Source organism: Crinia signifera, chromosome 9 (genome assembly GCF_055691185.1).
Source record: "Crinia signifera chromosome 9, ASM5569118v1, whole genome shotgun sequence".
Lineage (NCBI taxonomy): Eukaryota > Metazoa > Chordata > Amphibia > Anura > Myobatrachidae > Crinia > Crinia signifera.
Genome location: NC_139225.1, coordinates 56,471,912 through 56,487,880, shown reverse-complemented (window position 1 = coordinate 56,487,880; position 15,969 = coordinate 56,471,912). Strand labels below are relative to the sequence as shown.

Below are 15,969 nucleotides of genomic sequence, written 5' to 3'. Positions count from 1 at the left end.
TAGCCATCACCTAAAAACTTACCACACTGTTTAGGCCCAATTTCAACTGCTTTTGGCAGCTAAACAGTGTTGAGCCTCTTATGTAGTTTAATTTGAGACCACCTGCTAATATCGTGTCCTGTAGGTCTTTTTACATTACCAACGCATGATTTTTTTCAGTAAGGCAATACAGTTAGGAAACTTTTTTATTAGCTTTCCTGGTTATAGAAGTAGAAGAGGGCAAAAAAGTGCCGGTATCTCACCTACAGCCATACCACATTGGATACGCCCAATCTTGTCTGATCTTGGAAGCTAAGCAGTGCTGGGCCTGGTTAGTACTTGGGTGGGAGACCACATGGGAACACCAGGTGCTGTAGGTTTTTTCCCATTAATGGCAAATTGTTTTTATTCTCTTGCTAGTTAAATTGTAAACTTTTTATTTTTATTGCCAATACAGACATTTGGACAGGTCAAACAGACACAATAGCCATCACCTAAAAACTTTCCACACTGTTTAGGCCCAATTCCAACTGCTTTTGGCAGCTAAACAGTGTTGAGCCTCTTTAGTAGTTTAATTTGAGACCACATGCTAATATCATGTCCTGTAGGTCTTTTTACATTACCAACACATGATTTTTTTCAGTAAGGCAATACAGTTAGGAAACTTTTTTATTAGCTTACCTGGTTATAGAAGTAGAAGAGGGCAAAAAAGTGCCAGTATCTCATCTACAGCCATACCACATTGGATACGCCCAATCTCGTCTGATCTTGGAAGCTAAGCAGTGTTGGGCCTGGTTAGTACTTGGGTGGGAGACCACATGGGAACACCAGGTGCTGTAGGTTTTTTCCCATTAATGGCAAATTGTTTTTATTCTCTTGCTATTTAAATTGGAAACTTTTTATTTTTTATTGCCAATACAGACATTTGGGACAGGTCAAACAGACACAATAGCCATCACCTAAAAACTTACCACACTGTTTAGGCCCAATTCCAACTGCTTTTGGCAGCTAAACAGTGTTGAGCCTCTTTAGTAGTTTAATTTGAGACCACATGCAAATATCATGTCCTGTAGGTCTTTTTACATTACCAACACATGATTTTTTTCAGTAAGGCAATACAGTTAGGAAACTTTTTTATTAGCTTACCTGGTTATAGAAGTAGAAGAGGGCAAAAAAGTGCCAGTATCTCACCTACAGCCATACCACATTGGATACGCCCAATCTCGTCTGATCTTGGAAACAAAGCAGTGTTGGGCCTCGTTTGTACTTGGGTGGGAGACCACATGGGAACACCAGGTGCTGTAGGTTTTTTCCCATTAATGGCAAATTGTTTTTATTCTCTAGCTATTTAAATTGGAAACTTTTTATTTTTTATTGCCAATACAGACATTTGGGACAGGTCAAACAGACACAATAGCCATCACCTAAAAACTTACCACACTGTTTAGGCCCAATTCCAACTGCTTTTGGGAGCTAAACAGTGTTGAGCCTCTTTAGTAGTTTAATTTGAGACCACCTGCTAATATCATGTCCTGTAGGTCTTTTTACATTACCAACACATGATTTTTTTCAGTAAGGCAATACAGTTAGGAAACTTTTTTATTCGCTTACCTGGTTATAGAAGTAGAAGAGGGCAAAAAAGTGCCAGTATCTCATCTACAGCCATACCACATTGGATATGCCCAATCTCGTCTGATCTTGGAAGCTAAGCAGTGTTGGGCCTGTTTAGTACTTGGTTGGGAGACCACATAGGAACACCAGGTGCTGTAGGTTTTTTCCCATTAATGGCAAATTGTTTTTATTCTCTTGCTATTTAAATTGAAAACTTTTTATTTTTTATTGCCAATACAGACATTTGGGACAGGTCAAACAGACACAATAGCCATCACCTAAAAACTTACCACACTGTTTAGGCCCAATTCCAACTGCTTTTGGGAGCTAAACAGTGTTGAGCCTCTTAAGTAGTTTAATTTGAGACCACCTGCTAATATCATGTCCTGTAGGTCTTTTTACATTACCAACACATGATTTTTTTCAGTAAGGCAATACAGTTAGGAAACTTTTTTATTAGCTTTCCTGGTTATAGAAGTAGAAGAGGGCAAAAAAGTGCCGGTATCTCACCTACAGCCATACCACATTGGATGCGCCCAATCTCGTCTGATCTTGGAAGCTAAGCAGTGTTGGGCCTGGTTAGTACTTGGGTGGGAGACCACAAGGGAGCACCAGGTGCTTTAGGTTTTTTCCCATTAATGGCTAATTGTTTTTATTCTCTTGCTATTTAAATTGGAAACTTTTTATTTTTATTGCCAATACAGACATTTGGGACAGGTCAAACAGACACAATAGCCATCACCTAAAAACTTACCACACTGTTTAGGCCCAATTCCAACTGCTTTTGGCAGCTAAACAGTGTTGAGCCTCTTTAGTAGTTTAATTTGAGACCACATGCAAATATCATGTCCTGTAGGTCTTTTTACATTACCAACACATGATTTTTTTCAGTAAGGCAATACAGTTAGGAAACTTTTTTATTAGCTTACCTGGTTATAGAAGTAGAAGAGGGCAAAAAAGTGCCAGTATCTCACCTACAGCCATACCACATTGGATACGCCCAATCTCGTCTGATCTTGGAAACAAAGCAGTGTTGGGCCTCGTTTGTACTTGGGTGGGAGACCACATGGGAACACCAGGTGCTGTAGGTTTTTTCCCATTAATGGCAAATTGTTTTTATTCTCTAGCTATTTAAATTGGAAACTTTTTATTTTTTATTGCCAATACAGACATTTGGGACAGGTCAAACAGACACAATAGCCATCACCTAAAAACTTACCACACTGTTTAGGCCCAATTCCAACTGCTTTTGGGAGCTAAACAGTGTTGAGCCTCTTTAGTAGTTTAATTTGAGACCACCTGCTAATATCATGTCCTGTAGGTCTTTTTACATTACCAACACATGATTTTTTTCAGTAAGGCAATACAGTTAGGAAACTTTTTTATTCGCTTACCTGGTTATAGAAGTAGAAGAGGGCAAAAAAGTGCCAGTATCTCATCTACAGCCATACCACATTGGATACGCCCAATCTCGTCTGATCTTGGAAGCTAAGCAGTGTTGGGCCTGTTTAGTACTTGGGTGGGAGACCACATGGGAACACCAGGTGCTGTAGGTTTTTTCCCATTAATGGCAAATTGTTTTTATTCTCTTGCTATTTAAATTGAAAACTTTTTATTTTTTATTGCCAATACAGACATTTGGGACAGGTCAAACAGACACAATAGCCATCACCTAAAAACTTACCACACTGTTTAGGCCCAATTCCAACTGCTTTTGGGAGCTAAACAGTGTTGAGCCTCTTTAGTAGTTTAATTTGAGACCACCTGCTAATATCATGTCCTGTAGGTCTTTTTACATTACCAACACATGATTTTTTTTCAGTAAGCCAATATAGTTAGGAAACTTTTTTATTAGCTTACCTGGTTATAGAAGTACAGTAGAAGAGGGCAAAAAAGTGCCTGTATCTCACCTACAGCCATACCATATTGGATACGCCCAATCTCGTCTGATCTTGGAAGCTAAGCAGTGTTGGGCCTGGTTAGTACTTGGGTGGGAGACCACATGGGAACACCAGGTGCTGTAGGTTTTTCCCATTACTGGCAAATTGTTTTTATTCTCTAGCTTTTTAAATTGGAAACTTTTTTCTCTTTATTGACAGTACAGACATTTGGAAGAGGTCAAACAGACACAATAGCCATCACCTAAAAACTTACCACACTGTTTAGGCCCAATTCCAACTGCTTTTGGCAGCTAAACAGTGTTGAGCCTCTTTAGTAGTTTAATTTGAGACCACCTGCTAATATCATGTCCTGTAGGTCTTTTTACATTACCAACGCATGATTTTTTTCAGTAAGGCAATACAGTTAGGAAACTTTTTTATTAGCTTTCCTGGTTATAGAAGTAGAAGAAAGCAAAAAAGTGCCGGTATCTCACCTACAGCCATACCACATTGGATACGCCCAATCTCATCTGATCTTGGAAGCTAAGCAGTGTTGGGCCTGGTTAGTACTTGGGTTGGAGACCACATGGGAACACCAGGTGCTGTAGATTTTTTCCCATTAATGGCAAATTGTTTTTATTCTCTTGCTATTTTAATTGGAAACTTTTTATTTTTATTGCCAATACAGACATTTGGGACAGGTCAAACAGACACAATAGCCATCACCTAAAAACTTACCACACTGTTTAGGCCCAATTCCAACTGCTTTTGGGAGCTAAACAGTGTTGAGCCTCTTTAGTAGTTTAATTTGAGACCACCTGCTAATATCATGTCCTGTAGGTCTTTTTACATTACCAACACATGATTTTTTTCAGTAAGCCAATATAGTTAGGAAACTTTTTTATTAGCTTACCTGGTTATAGAAGTAGAAGAGGGCAAAAAAGTGCATGTATCTCACCTACAGCCATACCACATTGGACACGCCCAATCTCGTCTGATCTTGGAAGCTAAGCAGTGTTGGGCCTGGTTAGTACTTGGGTGGGAGACCACATGGGAACACCAGGTGCTGTAGGTTTTTCCCATTACTGGCAAATTGTTTTTATTCTCTAGCTTTTTAAATTGGAAACTTTTTTCTCTTTATTAACAGTAAGGACATTTGGAAGAGGTCAAACAGACACAATAGCCATCACCTAAAAACTTACCACACTGTTTAGGCCCAATTCCAACTGCTTTTGGCAGCTAAACAGTGTTGAGCCTCTTTAGTAGTTTAATTTGAGACCACCTGCTAATATCATGTCCTGTAGGTCTTTTTACATTACCAACACATGATTTTTTTCAGTAAGCCAATATAGTTAGGAAACTTTTTTATTAGCTTACCTGGTTATAGAAGTAGAAGAGGGCAAAAAAGTGCCTGTACCTCACCTACAGCCATACCACATTGGATACGCCCAATCTCGTCTGATCTTGGAAGCTAAGCAGTGTTCGGCCTGGTTAGTACTTGGGTGGGAGACCACATGGGAACACCAGGTGCTGTAGGTTTTTCCCATTACTGGCAAATTGTTTTTATTCTCTAGCTTTTTAAATTGGAAACTTTTTTCTCTTTATTGTCAGTACAGACATTTGGAAGAGGTCAAACAGACACAATAGCTATCACCTAAAAACTTACCACACTGTTTAGGCCCAATTCCAACTGCTTTTGGCAGCTAAACAGTGTTGAGCCTCTTTAGTAGTTTAATTTGAGACCACCTGCTAATATCATGTCCTGTAGGTCTTTTTACATTACCAACACATGATTTTTTTCAATAAGCCAATATAGTTAGGAAACTTTTTTATTAGCTTACCTTGTTATAGAAGTAGATGAGGGCAAAAAAGTGCCTGTATCTCACCTACAGCCATACCACATTGGATACGCCTGATCTTGGAAGCTAAGCAGTGTTGGGCCTGGTTAGTACTTGGGTGGGAGACCACATGGGAACACCAGGTGCTGTAGGTTTTTTCCCATTAATGGCAAATTGTTTTTATTCTCTTGCTATTTAAATTGGAAACTTTTTATTTTTTATTGCCAATACAGACATTTGGGACAGGTCAAACAGACACAATAGCCATCACCTAAAAACTTACCACACTGTTTAGGCCCAATTCCAACTGCTTTTGGCAGCTAAACAGTGTTGAGCCTCTTTAGTAGTTTAATTTGAGACCACCTGCTAATATCATGTCCTGTAGGTCTTTTTACATTACCAACACATGATTTTTTTCAGTAAGGCAATACAGTTAGGAAACTTTTTTATTAGCTTACCTGGTTATAGAAGTAGAAGAGGGCAAAAAAGTGTCGGTATCTCACCTACTGCCATACCACATTGGTTACGCCCAATCTCGTCTGATCTTGGAAGCTAAGCAGTGTTGGGCCTGGTTAGTACTTGGGTGGGAGACCACATGGGAACACCAGGTGCTGTAGGTTTTTTCCCATTAATGGCAAATTGTTTTTATTCTCTTGCTATTTAAATTGGAAACTTTTTATTTTTTATTGCCAATACAGACATTTGGGACAGGTCAAACAGACACAATAGCCATCACCTAAAAACTTACCACACTGTTTAGGCCCAATTCCAACTGCTTTTGGCAGCTAAACAGTGTTGAGCCTCTTTAGTAGTTTAATTTGAGACCACCTGCTAATATCATGTCCTGTAGGTCTTTTTACATTACCAACACATGATTTTTTTCAGTAAGGCAATACAGTTAGGAAACTTTTTTATTAGCTTACCTGGTTATAGAAGTAGAAGAGGGCAAAAAAGTGCCTGGATCTCACCTACAGCCATACCACATTGGATACGCCCAATCTCGTCTGATCTTGGAAGCTAAGCAGTGTTGGGCCTGGTTAGTACTTGGGTGGGAGACCACATGGGAACACCAGGTGCTGTAGGTTTTTTCCCATTAATGGCAAATTGTTTTTATTCTCTTGCTATTTAAATTGGAAACTTTTTATTTTTATTGCCAATACAGACATTTGGGACAGGTCAAACAGACACAATAGCCATCACCTAAAAACTTACCACACTGTTTAGGCCCAATTCCAACTGCTTTTGGGAGCTAAACAGTGTTGAACCTCTTTAGTAGTTTAATTTGAGACCACCTGCTAATATCATGTCCTGTAGGTCTTTTTACATTACCAACACATGATTTTTTTCAGTAAGCCAATATAGTTAGGAAACTTTTTTATTAGCTTACCTGGTTATAGAAGTAGAAGAGGGCAAAAAAGTGCCTGTATCTCACCAACAGCCATACCACATTGGATACGCCCAATCTCGTCTGATCTTGGAAGCTAAGCAGTGTTGGGCCTGGTTAGTAATTGGGTGGGAGACCACATGGGAACACCAGGTGCTGTAGGTTTTTTCCCATTAATGGCAAATTGTTTTTATTCTCTTGCTATTTAAATTGGAAACATTTATTTTTATTGCCAATACAGACATTTGGGACAGGTCAAACAGACACAATAGCCATCACCTAAAAACTTACCACACTGTTTAGGCCCAATTCCAACTGCTTTTGGGAGCTAAACAGTGTTGAGCCTCTTTAGTAGTTTAATTTGAGACCACCTGCTAATATCATGTCCTGTAGGTCTTTTTACATTACCAACACATGATTTTTTTTCAGTAAGCCAATATAGTTAGGAAACTTTTTTATTAGCTTACCTGGTTATAGAAGTAGAAGAGGGCAAAAAAGTGCCTGTATCTCACCTGCAGCCATACCACATTGGATACGCCCAATCTCGTCTGATCTTGGAAGCTAAGCAGTGTTGGGCCTGGTTAGTACTTGGGTGGGAGACCACATGGGAACACCAGGTGCTGTAGGTTTTTCCCGTTACTGGCAAATGGTTTTTATTCTCTAGCTTTTTAAATTGGAAACTTTTTTCTCTTTATTGACAGTACAGACATTTGGAAGAGGTCAAACAGACACAATAGCCATCACCTAAAAACTTACCACACTGTTTAGGCCCAATTTCAACTGCTTTTGGCAGCTAAACAGTGTTGAGCCTCTTAAGTAGTTTAATTTGAGACCACCTGCTAATATCGTGTCCTGTAGGTCTTTTTACATTACCAACGCATGATTTTTTTCAGTAAGGCAATACAGTTAGGAAACTTTTTTATTAGCTTTCCTGGTTATAGAAGTAGAAGAGGGCAAAAAAGTGCCGGTATCTCACCTACAGCCATACCACATTGGATACGCCCAATCTTGTCTGATCTTGGAAGCTAAGCAGTGCTGGGCCTGGTTAGTACTTGGGTGGGAGACCACATGGGAACACCAGGTGCTGTAGGTTTTTTCCCATTAATGGCAAATTGTTTTTATTCTCTTGCTAGTTAAATTGTAAACTTTTTATTTTTATTGCCAATACAGACATTTGGACAGGTCAAACAGACACAATAGCCATCACCTAAAAACTTTCCACACTGTTTAGGCCCAATTCCAACTGCTTTTGGCAGCTAAACAGTGTTGAGCCTCTTTAGTAGTTTAATTTGAGACCACATGCTAATATCATGTCCTGTAGGTCTTTTTACATTACCAACACATGATTTTTTTCAGTAAGGCAATACAGTTAGGAAACTTTTTTATTAGCTTACCTGGTTATAGAAGTAGAAGAGGGCAAAAAAGTGCCAGTATCTCATCTACAGCCATACCACATTGGATACGCCCAATCTCGTCTGATCTTGGAAGCTAAGCAGTGTTGGGCCTGGTTAGTACTTGGGTGGGAGACCACATGGGAACACCAGGTGCTGTAAGTTTTTTCCCATTAATGGCAAATTGTTTTTATTCTCTTGCTATTTAAATTGGAAACTTTTTATTTTTTATTGCCAATACAGACATTTGGGACAGGTCAAACACACACAATAGCCATCACCTAAAAACTTACCACACTGTTTAGGCCCAATTCCAACTGCTTTTGGGAGCTAAACAGTGTTGAGCCTCTTTAGTAGTTTAATTTGAGACCACCTGCTAATATCATGTCCTGTCGGTCTTTTTACATTACCAACGCATGATTTTTTTCAGTAAGGCAATAAAGTTAGGAAACTTTTTTATTCGCTTACCTGGTTATAGAAGTAGAAGAGGGCAAAAAAGTGCCAGTATCTCACCTACAGCCATACCACATTGGATACGCCCAATCTCGTCTGATCTTGGAAGCTAAGCAGTGTTGGGCCTGTTTAGTACTTGGGTGGGAGACCACATGGGAACACCAGGTGCTGTAAGTTTTTTCCCATTAATGGCAAATTGTTTTTATTCTCTTGCTATTTAAATTGAAAACTTTTTATTTTTTTTGCCAATACAGACATTTGGGACAGGTCAAACAGACACAATAGCCATCACCTAAAAACTTACCACACTGTTTAGGCCCAATTCCAACTGCTTTTGGGAGCTAAACAGTGTTGAGCCTCTTTAGTAGTTTAATTTGAGACCACCTGCTAATATCATGTCCTGTAGGTCTTTTTACATTACCAACACATGATTTTTTTTCAGTAAGCCAATATAGTTAGTAAACTTTTTTATTAGCTTACCTGGTTATAGAAGTAGAAGAGGGCAAAAAAGTGCCTGTATCTCACCTACAGCCATACCACATTGGATATGCTCAATCTCGTCTGATCTTGGAAGCTAAGCAGTGTTGGGCCTGGTTAGTACTTGGGTGGGAGACCACATGGGAACACCAGGTGCTGTAGGTTTTTCCCATTACTGGCAAATTGTTTTTATTCTCTAGCTTTTTAAATTGGAAACTTTTTTCTCTTTATTGACAGTACAGACATTTGGAAGAGGTCAAACAGACACAATAGCCATCACCTAAAAACTTACCACACTGTTTAGGCCCAATTCCAACTGCTTTTGGCAGCTAAACAGTGTTGAGCCTCTTTAGTAGTTTAATTTGAGACCACCTGCTAATATCATGTCCTGTAGGTCTTTTTACATTACCAACACATGATTTTTTTTCAGTAAGCCAATATAGTTAGGAAACTTTTTTATTAGCTTACCTGGTTATAGAAGTAGAAGAGGGCAAAAAAGTGCCTGTATCTCACCTACAGCCATACCACATTGGATACGCCCAATCTCGTCTGATCTTGGAAGTTAAGCAGTGTTGGGCCTGGTTAGTACTTGGGTGGGAGACCACATGGGAACACCAGGTGCTGTAGGTTTTTCCCATTACTGGCAAATTGTTTTTATTCTCTAGCTTTTTAAATTGGAAACTTTTTTCTCTTTATTGACAGTACAGACATTTGGAAGAGGTCAAACAGACACAATAGCCATCACCTAAAAACTTACAACACTGTTTAGGCCCAATTCCAACTGCTTTTGGCAGCTAAACAGTGTTGAGCCTCTTAAGTAGTTTAATTTGAGACCACCTGCTAATATCATGTCCTGTAGGTCTTTTTACATTACCAACGCATGATTTTTTTCAGTAAGGCAATACAGTTAGGAAACTTTTTTATTAGCTTTCCTGGTTATAGAAGTAGAAGAAAGCAAAAAAGTGCCGGTATCTCACCTACAGCCATACCACATTGGATACGCCCAATCTCGTCTGATCTTGGAAGCTAAGCAGTGTTGGGCCTGGTTAGTACTTGGGTGGGAGACCACATGGGAACACCAGGTGCTGTCGATTTTTTCCCATTAATGGCAAATTGTTTTTATTCTCTTGCTATTTAAATTGGAAACTTTTTATGTTTATTGCCAATACAGATATTTGGGACAGGTCAACCAGACACAATAGCCATCACCTAAAAACTTACCACACTGTTTAGGCCCAATTCCAACTGCTTTTGGCAGCTAAACAGTGTTGAGCCTCTTTAGTAGTTTAATTTGAGACCACCTGCTAATATCATGTCCTGTAGGTCTTTTTACATTACCAACACATGATTTTTTTCAGTAAGGCAATACAGTTAGGAAACTTTTTTATTAGCTTACCTGGTTATAGAAGTAGAAGAGGGCAAAAAAGTGCAAGTATCTCACCTACAGCCATACCACATTGGATACGCCCAATCTCATCTGATCTTGGAAGCTAAGCAGTGTTGGGCCTGGTTAGTACTTTGGTGGGAGACCACATGGGAACACCAGGTGCTGTAGGTTTTTTCACATTAATGGCAAATTGTTTTTATTCTCTTGCTATTTAAATTGGAAACTTTTTATTTTTATTGCCAATACAGACATTTGGGACAGGTCAAACAGACACAATAGCCATCACCTAAAAACTTACCACAGTGTTTAGGCCCAATTCCAACTGCTTTTGGCAGCTAAACAGTGTTGAGCCTCTTAAGTAGTTTAATTTGAGACCACCTGCTAATATCATGTCCTGTAGGTCTTTTTACATTACCAACACATGATTTTTTTCAGTAAGGCAATACAGTTAGGAAACTTTTTTATTAGCTTTCCTGGTTATAGAAGTAGAAGAGGGCAAAAAAGTGCCGGTATCTCACCTACAGCCATACCACATTGGATACGCCCAATCTCGTCTGATCTTGGAAGCTAAGCAGTGTTGGGCCTGGTTAGTAATTGGGTGGGAGACCACATGGGAACACCAGGTGCTGTAGGTTTTTTCCCATTAATGGCAAATTGTTTTTATTCTCTTGCTATTTAAATTGGAAACATTTATTTTTATTGCCAATACAGACATTTGGGACAGGTCAAACAGACACAATAGCCATCACCTAAAAACTTACCACACTGTTTAGGCCCAATTCCAACTGCTTTTGGGAGCTAAACAGTGTTGAGCCTCTTTAGTAGTTTAATTTGAGACCACCTGCTAATATCATGTCCTGTAGGTCTTTTTACATTACCAACACATGATTTTTTTTCAGTAAGCCAATATAGTTAGGAAACTTTTTTATTAGCTTACCTGGTTATAGAAGTAGAAGAGGGCAAAAAAGTGCCTGTATCTCACCTGCAGCCATACCACATTGGATACGCCCAATCTCGTCTGATCTTGGAAGCTAAGCAGTGTTGGGCCTGGTTAGTACTTGGGTGGGAGACCACATGGGAACACCAGGTGCTGTAGGTTTTTCCCGTTACTGGCAAATGGTTTTTATTCTCTAGCTTTTTAAATTGGAAACTTTTTTCTCTTTATTGACAGTACAGACATTTGGAAGAGGTCAAACAGACACAATAGCCATCACCTAAAAACTTACCACACTGTTTAGGCCCAATTTCAACTGCTTTTGGCAGCTAAACAGTGTTGAGCCTCTTAAGTAGTTTAATTTGAGACCACCTGCTAATATCGTGTCCTGTAGGTCTTTTTACATTACCAACGCATGATTTTTTTCAGTAAGGCAATACAGTTAGGAAACTTTTTTATTAGCTTTCCTGGTTATAGAAGTAGAAGAGGGCAAAAAAGTGCCGGTATCTCACCTACAGCCATACCACATTGGATACGCCCAATCTTGTCTGATCTTGGAAGCTAAGCAGTGCTGGGCCTGGTTAGTACTTGGGTGGGAGACCACATGGGAACACCAGGTGCTGTAGGTTTTTTCCCATTAATGGCAAATTGTTTTTATTCTCTTGCTAGTTAAATTGTAAACTTTTTATTTTTATTGCCAATACAGACATTTGGACAGGTCAAACAGACACAATAGCCATCACCTAAAAACTTTCCACACTGTTTAGGCCCAATTCCAACTGCTTTTGGCAGCTAAACAGTGTTGAGCCTCTTTAGTAGTTTAATTTGAGACCACATGCTAATATCATGTCCTGTAGGTCTTTTTACATTACCAACACATGATTTTTTTCAGTAAGGCAATACAGTTAGGAAACTTTTTTATTAGCTTACCTGGTTATAGAAGTAGAAGAGGGCAAAAAAGTGCCAGTATCTCATCTACAGCCATACCACATTGGATACGCCCAATCTCGTCTGATCTTGGAAGCTAAGCAGTGTTGGGCCTGGTTAGTACTTGGGTGGGAGACCACATGGGAACACCAGGTGCTGTAGGTTTTTTCCCATTAATGGCAAATTGTTTTTATTCTCTTGCTATTTAAATTGGAAACTTTTTATTTTTTATTGCCAATACAGACATTTGGGACAGGTCAAACACACACAATAGCCATCACCTAAAAACTTACCACACTGTTTAGGCCCAATTCCAACTGCTTTTGGGAGCTAAACAGTGTTGAGCCTCTTTAGTAGTTTAATTTGAGACCACCTGCTAATATCATGTCCTGTAGGTCTTTTTACATTACCAACGCATGATTTTTTTCAGTAAGGCAATAAAGTTAGGAAACTTTTTTATTCGCTTACCTGGTTATAGAAGTAGAAGAGGGCAAAAAAGTGCCAGTATCTCACCTACAGCCATACCACATTGGATACGCCCAATCTCGTCTGATCTTGGAAGCTAAGCAGTGTTGGGCCTGTTTAGTACTTGGGTGGGAGACCACATGGGAACACCAGGTGCTGTAAGTTTTTTCCCATTAATGGCAAATTGTTTTTATTCTCTTGCTATTTAAATTGAAAACTTTTTATTTTTTTTGCCAATACAGACATTTGGGACAGGTCAAACAGACACAATAGCCATCACCTAAAAACTTACCACACTGTTTAGGCCCAATTCCAACTGCTTTTGGGAGCTAAACAGTGTTGAGCCTCTTTAGTAGTTTAATTTGAGACCACCTGCTAATATCATGTCCTGTAGGTCTTTTTACATTACCAACACATGATTTTTTTTCAGTAAGCCAATATAGTTAGTAAACTTTTTTATTAGCTTACCTGGTTATAGAAGTAGAAGAGGGCAAAAAAGTGCCTGTATCTCACCTACAGCCATACCACATTGGATATGCTCAATCTCGTCTGATCTTGGAAGCTAAGCAGTGTTGGGCCTGGTTAGTACTTGGGTGGGAGACCACATGGGAACACCAGGTGCTGTAGGTTTTTCCCATTACTGGCAAATTGTTTTTATTCTCTAGCTTTTTAAATTGGAAACTTTTTTCTCTTTATTGACAGTACAGACATTTGGAAGAGGTCAAACAGACACAATAGCCATCACCTAAAAACTTACCACACTGTTTAGGCCCAATTCCAACTGCTTTTGGCAGCTAAACAGTGTTGAGCCTCTTTAGTAGTTTAATTTGAGACCACCTGCTAATATCATGTCCTGTAGGTCTTTTTACATTACCAACACATGATTTTTTTTCAGTAAGCCAATATAGTTAGGAAACTTTTTTATTAGCTTACCTGGTTATAGAAGTAGAAGAGGGCAAAAAAGTGCCTGTATCTCACCTACAGCCATACCACATTGGATACGCCCAATCTCGTCTGATCTTGGAAGTTAAGCAGTGTTGGTCCTGGTTAGTACTTGGGTGGGAGACCACATGGGAACACCAGGTGCTGTAGGTTTTTCCCATTACTGGCAAATTGTTTTTATTCTCTAGCTTTTTAAATTGGAAACTTTTTTCTCTTTATTGACAGTACAGACATTTGGAAGAGGTCAAACAGACACAATAGCCATCACCTAAAAACTTACAACACTGTTTAGGCCCAATTCCAACTGCTTTTGGCAGCTAAACAGTGTTGAGCCTCTTAAGTAGTTTAATTTGAGACCACCTGCTAATATCATGTCCTGTAGGTCTTTTTACATTACCAACGCATGATTTTTTTCAGTAAGGCAATACAGTTAGGAAACTTTTTTATTAGCTTTCCTGGTTATAGAAGTAGAAGAAAGCAAAAAAGTGCCGGTATCTCACCTACAGCCATACCACATTGGATACGCCCAATCTCGTCTGATCTTGGAAGCTAAGCAGTGTTGGGCCTGGTTAGTACTTGGGTGGGAGACCACATGGGAACACCAGGTGCTGTTGATTTTTTCCCATTAATGGCAAATTGTTTTTATTCTCTTGCTATTTAAATTGGAAACTTTTTATGTTTATTGCCAATACAGATATTTGGGACAGGTCAACCAGACACAATAGCCATCACCTAAAAACTTACCACACTGTTTAGGCCCAATTCCAACTGCTTTTGGCAGCTAAACAGTGTTGAGCCTCTTTAGTAGTTTAATTTGAGACCACCTGCTAATATCATGTCCTGTAGGTCTTTTTACATTACCAACACATGATTTTTTTCAGTAAGGCAATACAGTTAGGAAACTTTTTTATTAGCTTACCTGGTTATAGAAGTAGAAGAGGGCAAAAAAGTGCCAGTATCTCACCTACAGCCATACCACATTGGATACGCCCAATCTCATCTGATCTTGGAAGCTAAGCAGTGTTGGGCCTGGTTAGTACTTTGGTGGGAGACCACATGGGAACACCAGGTGCTGTAGGTTTTTTCCCATTAATGGCAAATTGTTTTTATTCTCTTGCTATTTAAATTGGAAACTTTTTATTTTTATTGCCAATACAGACATTTGGGACAGGTCAAACAGACACAATAGCCATCACCTAAAAACTTACCACAGTGTTTAGGCCCAATTCCAACTGCTTTTGGCAGCTAAACAGTGTTGAGCCTCTTAAGTAGTTTAATTTGAGACCACCTGCTAATATCATGTCCTGTAGGTCTTTTTACATTACCAACACATGATTTTTTTCAGTAAGGCAATACAGTTAGGAAACTTTTTTATTAGCTTTCCTGGTTATAGAAGTAGAAGAGGGCAAAAAAGTGCCGGTATCTCACCTACAGCCATACCACATTGGATACGCCCAATCTCGTCTGATCTTGGAAGCTAAGCAGTGTTGGGCCTGGTTAGTACTTGGGTGGGAGACCACAAGGGAGCACCAGGTGCTGTAGGTTTTTTCCCATTAATGGCTAATTGTTTTTATTCTCTTGCTATTTAAATTGGAAACTTTTTATTTTTATTGCCAATACAGACATTTGGGACAGGTCAAACAGACACAATAGCCATCACCTAAAAACTTACCACACTGTTTAGGCCCAATTCCAACTGCTTTTGGCAGCTAAACAGTGTTGAGCCTCTTTAGTAGTTTAATTTGAGACCACATGCAAATATCATGTCCTGTAGGTCTTTTTACATTACCAACACATGATTTTTTTCAGTAAGGCAATACAGTTAGGAAACTTTTTTATTAGCTTACCTGGTTATAGAAGTAGAAGAGGGCAAAAAAGTGCCAGTATCTCACCTACAGCCATACCACATTGGATACGCCCAATCTCGTCTGATCTTGGAAGCTAAGCAGTGTTGGGCCTGTTTAGTACTTGGGTGGGAGACCACATGGGAACACCAGGTGCTGTAGGTTTTTTCCCATTAATGGCAAATTGTTTTTATTCTCTTGCTATTTAAATTGAAATCTTTTTATTTTTTATTGCCAATACAGACATTTGGGACAGGTCAAACAGACACAATAGCCATCACCTAAAAACTTACCACACTGTTTAGGCCTAATTCCAACTGCTTTTGGGAGCTAAACAGTGTTGAGCCTCTTTAGTAGTTTAATTTGAGACCACCTGCTAATATCATGTCCTGTAGGTCTTTTTACATTACCAACACATGATTTTTTTTCAGTAAGCCAATATAGTTAGGAAACTTTT

The 15,969-nt window shown here is 39.2% G+C and overlaps 31 non-coding genes and 3 pseudogenes across 31 annotated transcripts; all 34 read left to right on the top strand.

The window, feature by feature from the left end:
- Window positions 1-240: 240 nt before the first annotated feature.
- LOC146038624 (5S ribosomal RNA) lies at window positions 241-359 on the top strand. Its single transcript, XR_014462201.1, has one exon. It is a non-coding gene; the product is annotated as a 5S ribosomal RNA (ribosomal RNA).
- Window positions 360-703: 344 nt separating this feature from the next.
- On the top strand, window positions 704-822 carry LOC146037742 (5S ribosomal RNA). The gene has a single exon (XR_014461392.1). It is a non-coding gene; the product is annotated as a 5S ribosomal RNA (ribosomal RNA).
- A 346-nt stretch (window positions 823-1,168) lies between these two features.
- LOC146039700 (5S ribosomal RNA) lies at window positions 1,169-1,287 on the top strand (annotated as a pseudogene).
- A 346-nt stretch (window positions 1,288-1,633) lies between these two features.
- On the top strand, window positions 1,634-1,752 carry LOC146039374 (5S ribosomal RNA). The gene has a single exon (XR_014462884.1). It is a non-coding gene; the product is annotated as a 5S ribosomal RNA (ribosomal RNA).
- Window positions 1,753-2,098: 346 nt separating this feature from the next.
- LOC146039209 (5S ribosomal RNA) lies at window positions 2,099-2,217 on the top strand. Its single transcript, XR_014462735.1, has one exon. It is a non-coding gene; the product is annotated as a 5S ribosomal RNA (ribosomal RNA).
- Window positions 2,218-2,562: 345 nt separating this feature from the next.
- LOC146039699 (5S ribosomal RNA) lies at window positions 2,563-2,681 on the top strand (annotated as a pseudogene).
- Window positions 2,682-3,027: 346 nt separating this feature from the next.
- On the top strand, window positions 3,028-3,146 carry LOC146038374 (5S ribosomal RNA). Its single transcript, XR_014461971.1, has one exon. It is a non-coding gene; the product is annotated as a 5S ribosomal RNA (ribosomal RNA).
- Window positions 3,147-3,498: 352 nt separating this feature from the next.
- On the top strand, window positions 3,499-3,617 carry LOC146037889 (5S ribosomal RNA). Its single transcript, XR_014461527.1, has one exon. It is a non-coding gene; the product is annotated as a 5S ribosomal RNA (ribosomal RNA).
- Window positions 3,618-3,962: 345 nt separating this feature from the next.
- On the top strand, window positions 3,963-4,081 carry LOC146039161 (5S ribosomal RNA). Its single transcript, XR_014462690.1, has one exon. It is a non-coding gene; the product is annotated as a 5S ribosomal RNA (ribosomal RNA).
- Window positions 4,082-4,426: 345 nt separating this feature from the next.
- On the top strand, window positions 4,427-4,545 carry LOC146037573 (5S ribosomal RNA). The gene has a single exon (XR_014461237.1). It is a non-coding gene; the product is annotated as a 5S ribosomal RNA (ribosomal RNA).
- A 345-nt stretch (window positions 4,546-4,890) lies between these two features.
- Window positions 4,891-5,009, top strand: LOC146038899 (5S ribosomal RNA). The gene has a single exon (XR_014462451.1). It is a non-coding gene; the product is annotated as a 5S ribosomal RNA (ribosomal RNA).
- Window positions 5,010-5,354: 345 nt separating this feature from the next.
- Window positions 5,355-5,463, top strand: LOC146039775 (5S ribosomal RNA; annotated as a pseudogene).
- A 346-nt stretch (window positions 5,464-5,809) lies between these two features.
- LOC146038506 (5S ribosomal RNA) lies at window positions 5,810-5,928 on the top strand. The gene has a single exon (XR_014462093.1). It is a non-coding gene; the product is annotated as a 5S ribosomal RNA (ribosomal RNA).
- A 346-nt stretch (window positions 5,929-6,274) lies between these two features.
- Window positions 6,275-6,393, top strand: LOC146040209 (5S ribosomal RNA). Its single transcript, XR_014463366.1, has one exon. It is a non-coding gene; the product is annotated as a 5S ribosomal RNA (ribosomal RNA).
- Window positions 6,394-6,738: 345 nt separating this feature from the next.
- LOC146039112 (5S ribosomal RNA) lies at window positions 6,739-6,857 on the top strand. The gene has a single exon (XR_014462646.1). It is a non-coding gene; the product is annotated as a 5S ribosomal RNA (ribosomal RNA).
- A 345-nt stretch (window positions 6,858-7,202) lies between these two features.
- On the top strand, window positions 7,203-7,321 carry LOC146037850 (5S ribosomal RNA). The gene has a single exon (XR_014461491.1). It is a non-coding gene; the product is annotated as a 5S ribosomal RNA (ribosomal RNA).
- A 345-nt stretch (window positions 7,322-7,666) lies between these two features.
- LOC146038623 (5S ribosomal RNA) lies at window positions 7,667-7,785 on the top strand. The gene has a single exon (XR_014462200.1). It is a non-coding gene; the product is annotated as a 5S ribosomal RNA (ribosomal RNA).
- Window positions 7,786-8,129: 344 nt separating this feature from the next.
- On the top strand, window positions 8,130-8,248 carry LOC146038635 (5S ribosomal RNA). Its single transcript, XR_014462211.1, has one exon. It is a non-coding gene; the product is annotated as a 5S ribosomal RNA (ribosomal RNA).
- A 346-nt stretch (window positions 8,249-8,594) lies between these two features.
- On the top strand, window positions 8,595-8,713 carry LOC146038846 (5S ribosomal RNA). The gene has a single exon (XR_014462403.1). It is a non-coding gene; the product is annotated as a 5S ribosomal RNA (ribosomal RNA).
- A 346-nt stretch (window positions 8,714-9,059) lies between these two features.
- Window positions 9,060-9,178, top strand: LOC146038491 (5S ribosomal RNA). Its single transcript, XR_014462078.1, has one exon. It is a non-coding gene; the product is annotated as a 5S ribosomal RNA (ribosomal RNA).
- A 346-nt stretch (window positions 9,179-9,524) lies between these two features.
- On the top strand, window positions 9,525-9,643 carry LOC146039951 (5S ribosomal RNA). Its single transcript, XR_014463169.1, has one exon. It is a non-coding gene; the product is annotated as a 5S ribosomal RNA (ribosomal RNA).
- A 345-nt stretch (window positions 9,644-9,988) lies between these two features.
- LOC146038914 (5S ribosomal RNA) lies at window positions 9,989-10,107 on the top strand. The gene has a single exon (XR_014462465.1). It is a non-coding gene; the product is annotated as a 5S ribosomal RNA (ribosomal RNA).
- A 345-nt stretch (window positions 10,108-10,452) lies between these two features.
- On the top strand, window positions 10,453-10,571 carry LOC146037368 (5S ribosomal RNA). The gene has a single exon (XR_014461050.1). It is a non-coding gene; the product is annotated as a 5S ribosomal RNA (ribosomal RNA).
- A 345-nt stretch (window positions 10,572-10,916) lies between these two features.
- LOC146038634 (5S ribosomal RNA) lies at window positions 10,917-11,035 on the top strand. Its single transcript, XR_014462210.1, has one exon. It is a non-coding gene; the product is annotated as a 5S ribosomal RNA (ribosomal RNA).
- A 345-nt stretch (window positions 11,036-11,380) lies between these two features.
- LOC146037849 (5S ribosomal RNA) lies at window positions 11,381-11,499 on the top strand. The gene has a single exon (XR_014461490.1). It is a non-coding gene; the product is annotated as a 5S ribosomal RNA (ribosomal RNA).
- Window positions 11,500-11,844: 345 nt separating this feature from the next.
- On the top strand, window positions 11,845-11,963 carry LOC146038622 (5S ribosomal RNA). Its single transcript, XR_014462199.1, has one exon. It is a non-coding gene; the product is annotated as a 5S ribosomal RNA (ribosomal RNA).
- A 344-nt stretch (window positions 11,964-12,307) lies between these two features.
- On the top strand, window positions 12,308-12,426 carry LOC146037741 (5S ribosomal RNA). The gene has a single exon (XR_014461391.1). It is a non-coding gene; the product is annotated as a 5S ribosomal RNA (ribosomal RNA).
- Window positions 12,427-12,772: 346 nt separating this feature from the next.
- LOC146038845 (5S ribosomal RNA) lies at window positions 12,773-12,891 on the top strand. The gene has a single exon (XR_014462402.1). It is a non-coding gene; the product is annotated as a 5S ribosomal RNA (ribosomal RNA).
- Window positions 12,892-13,237: 346 nt separating this feature from the next.
- LOC146038490 (5S ribosomal RNA) lies at window positions 13,238-13,356 on the top strand. The gene has a single exon (XR_014462077.1). It is a non-coding gene; the product is annotated as a 5S ribosomal RNA (ribosomal RNA).
- A 346-nt stretch (window positions 13,357-13,702) lies between these two features.
- LOC146037921 (5S ribosomal RNA) lies at window positions 13,703-13,821 on the top strand. Its single transcript, XR_014461556.1, has one exon. It is a non-coding gene; the product is annotated as a 5S ribosomal RNA (ribosomal RNA).
- A 345-nt stretch (window positions 13,822-14,166) lies between these two features.
- LOC146038879 (5S ribosomal RNA) lies at window positions 14,167-14,285 on the top strand. Its single transcript, XR_014462433.1, has one exon. It is a non-coding gene; the product is annotated as a 5S ribosomal RNA (ribosomal RNA).
- A 345-nt stretch (window positions 14,286-14,630) lies between these two features.
- Window positions 14,631-14,749, top strand: LOC146037356 (5S ribosomal RNA). Its single transcript, XR_014461039.1, has one exon. It is a non-coding gene; the product is annotated as a 5S ribosomal RNA (ribosomal RNA).
- A 345-nt stretch (window positions 14,750-15,094) lies between these two features.
- On the top strand, window positions 15,095-15,213 carry LOC146038310 (5S ribosomal RNA). Its single transcript, XR_014461911.1, has one exon. It is a non-coding gene; the product is annotated as a 5S ribosomal RNA (ribosomal RNA).
- Window positions 15,214-15,558: 345 nt separating this feature from the next.
- Window positions 15,559-15,677, top strand: LOC146037964 (5S ribosomal RNA). The gene has a single exon (XR_014461596.1). It is a non-coding gene; the product is annotated as a 5S ribosomal RNA (ribosomal RNA).
- Window positions 15,678-15,969: the final 292 nt, after the last annotated feature.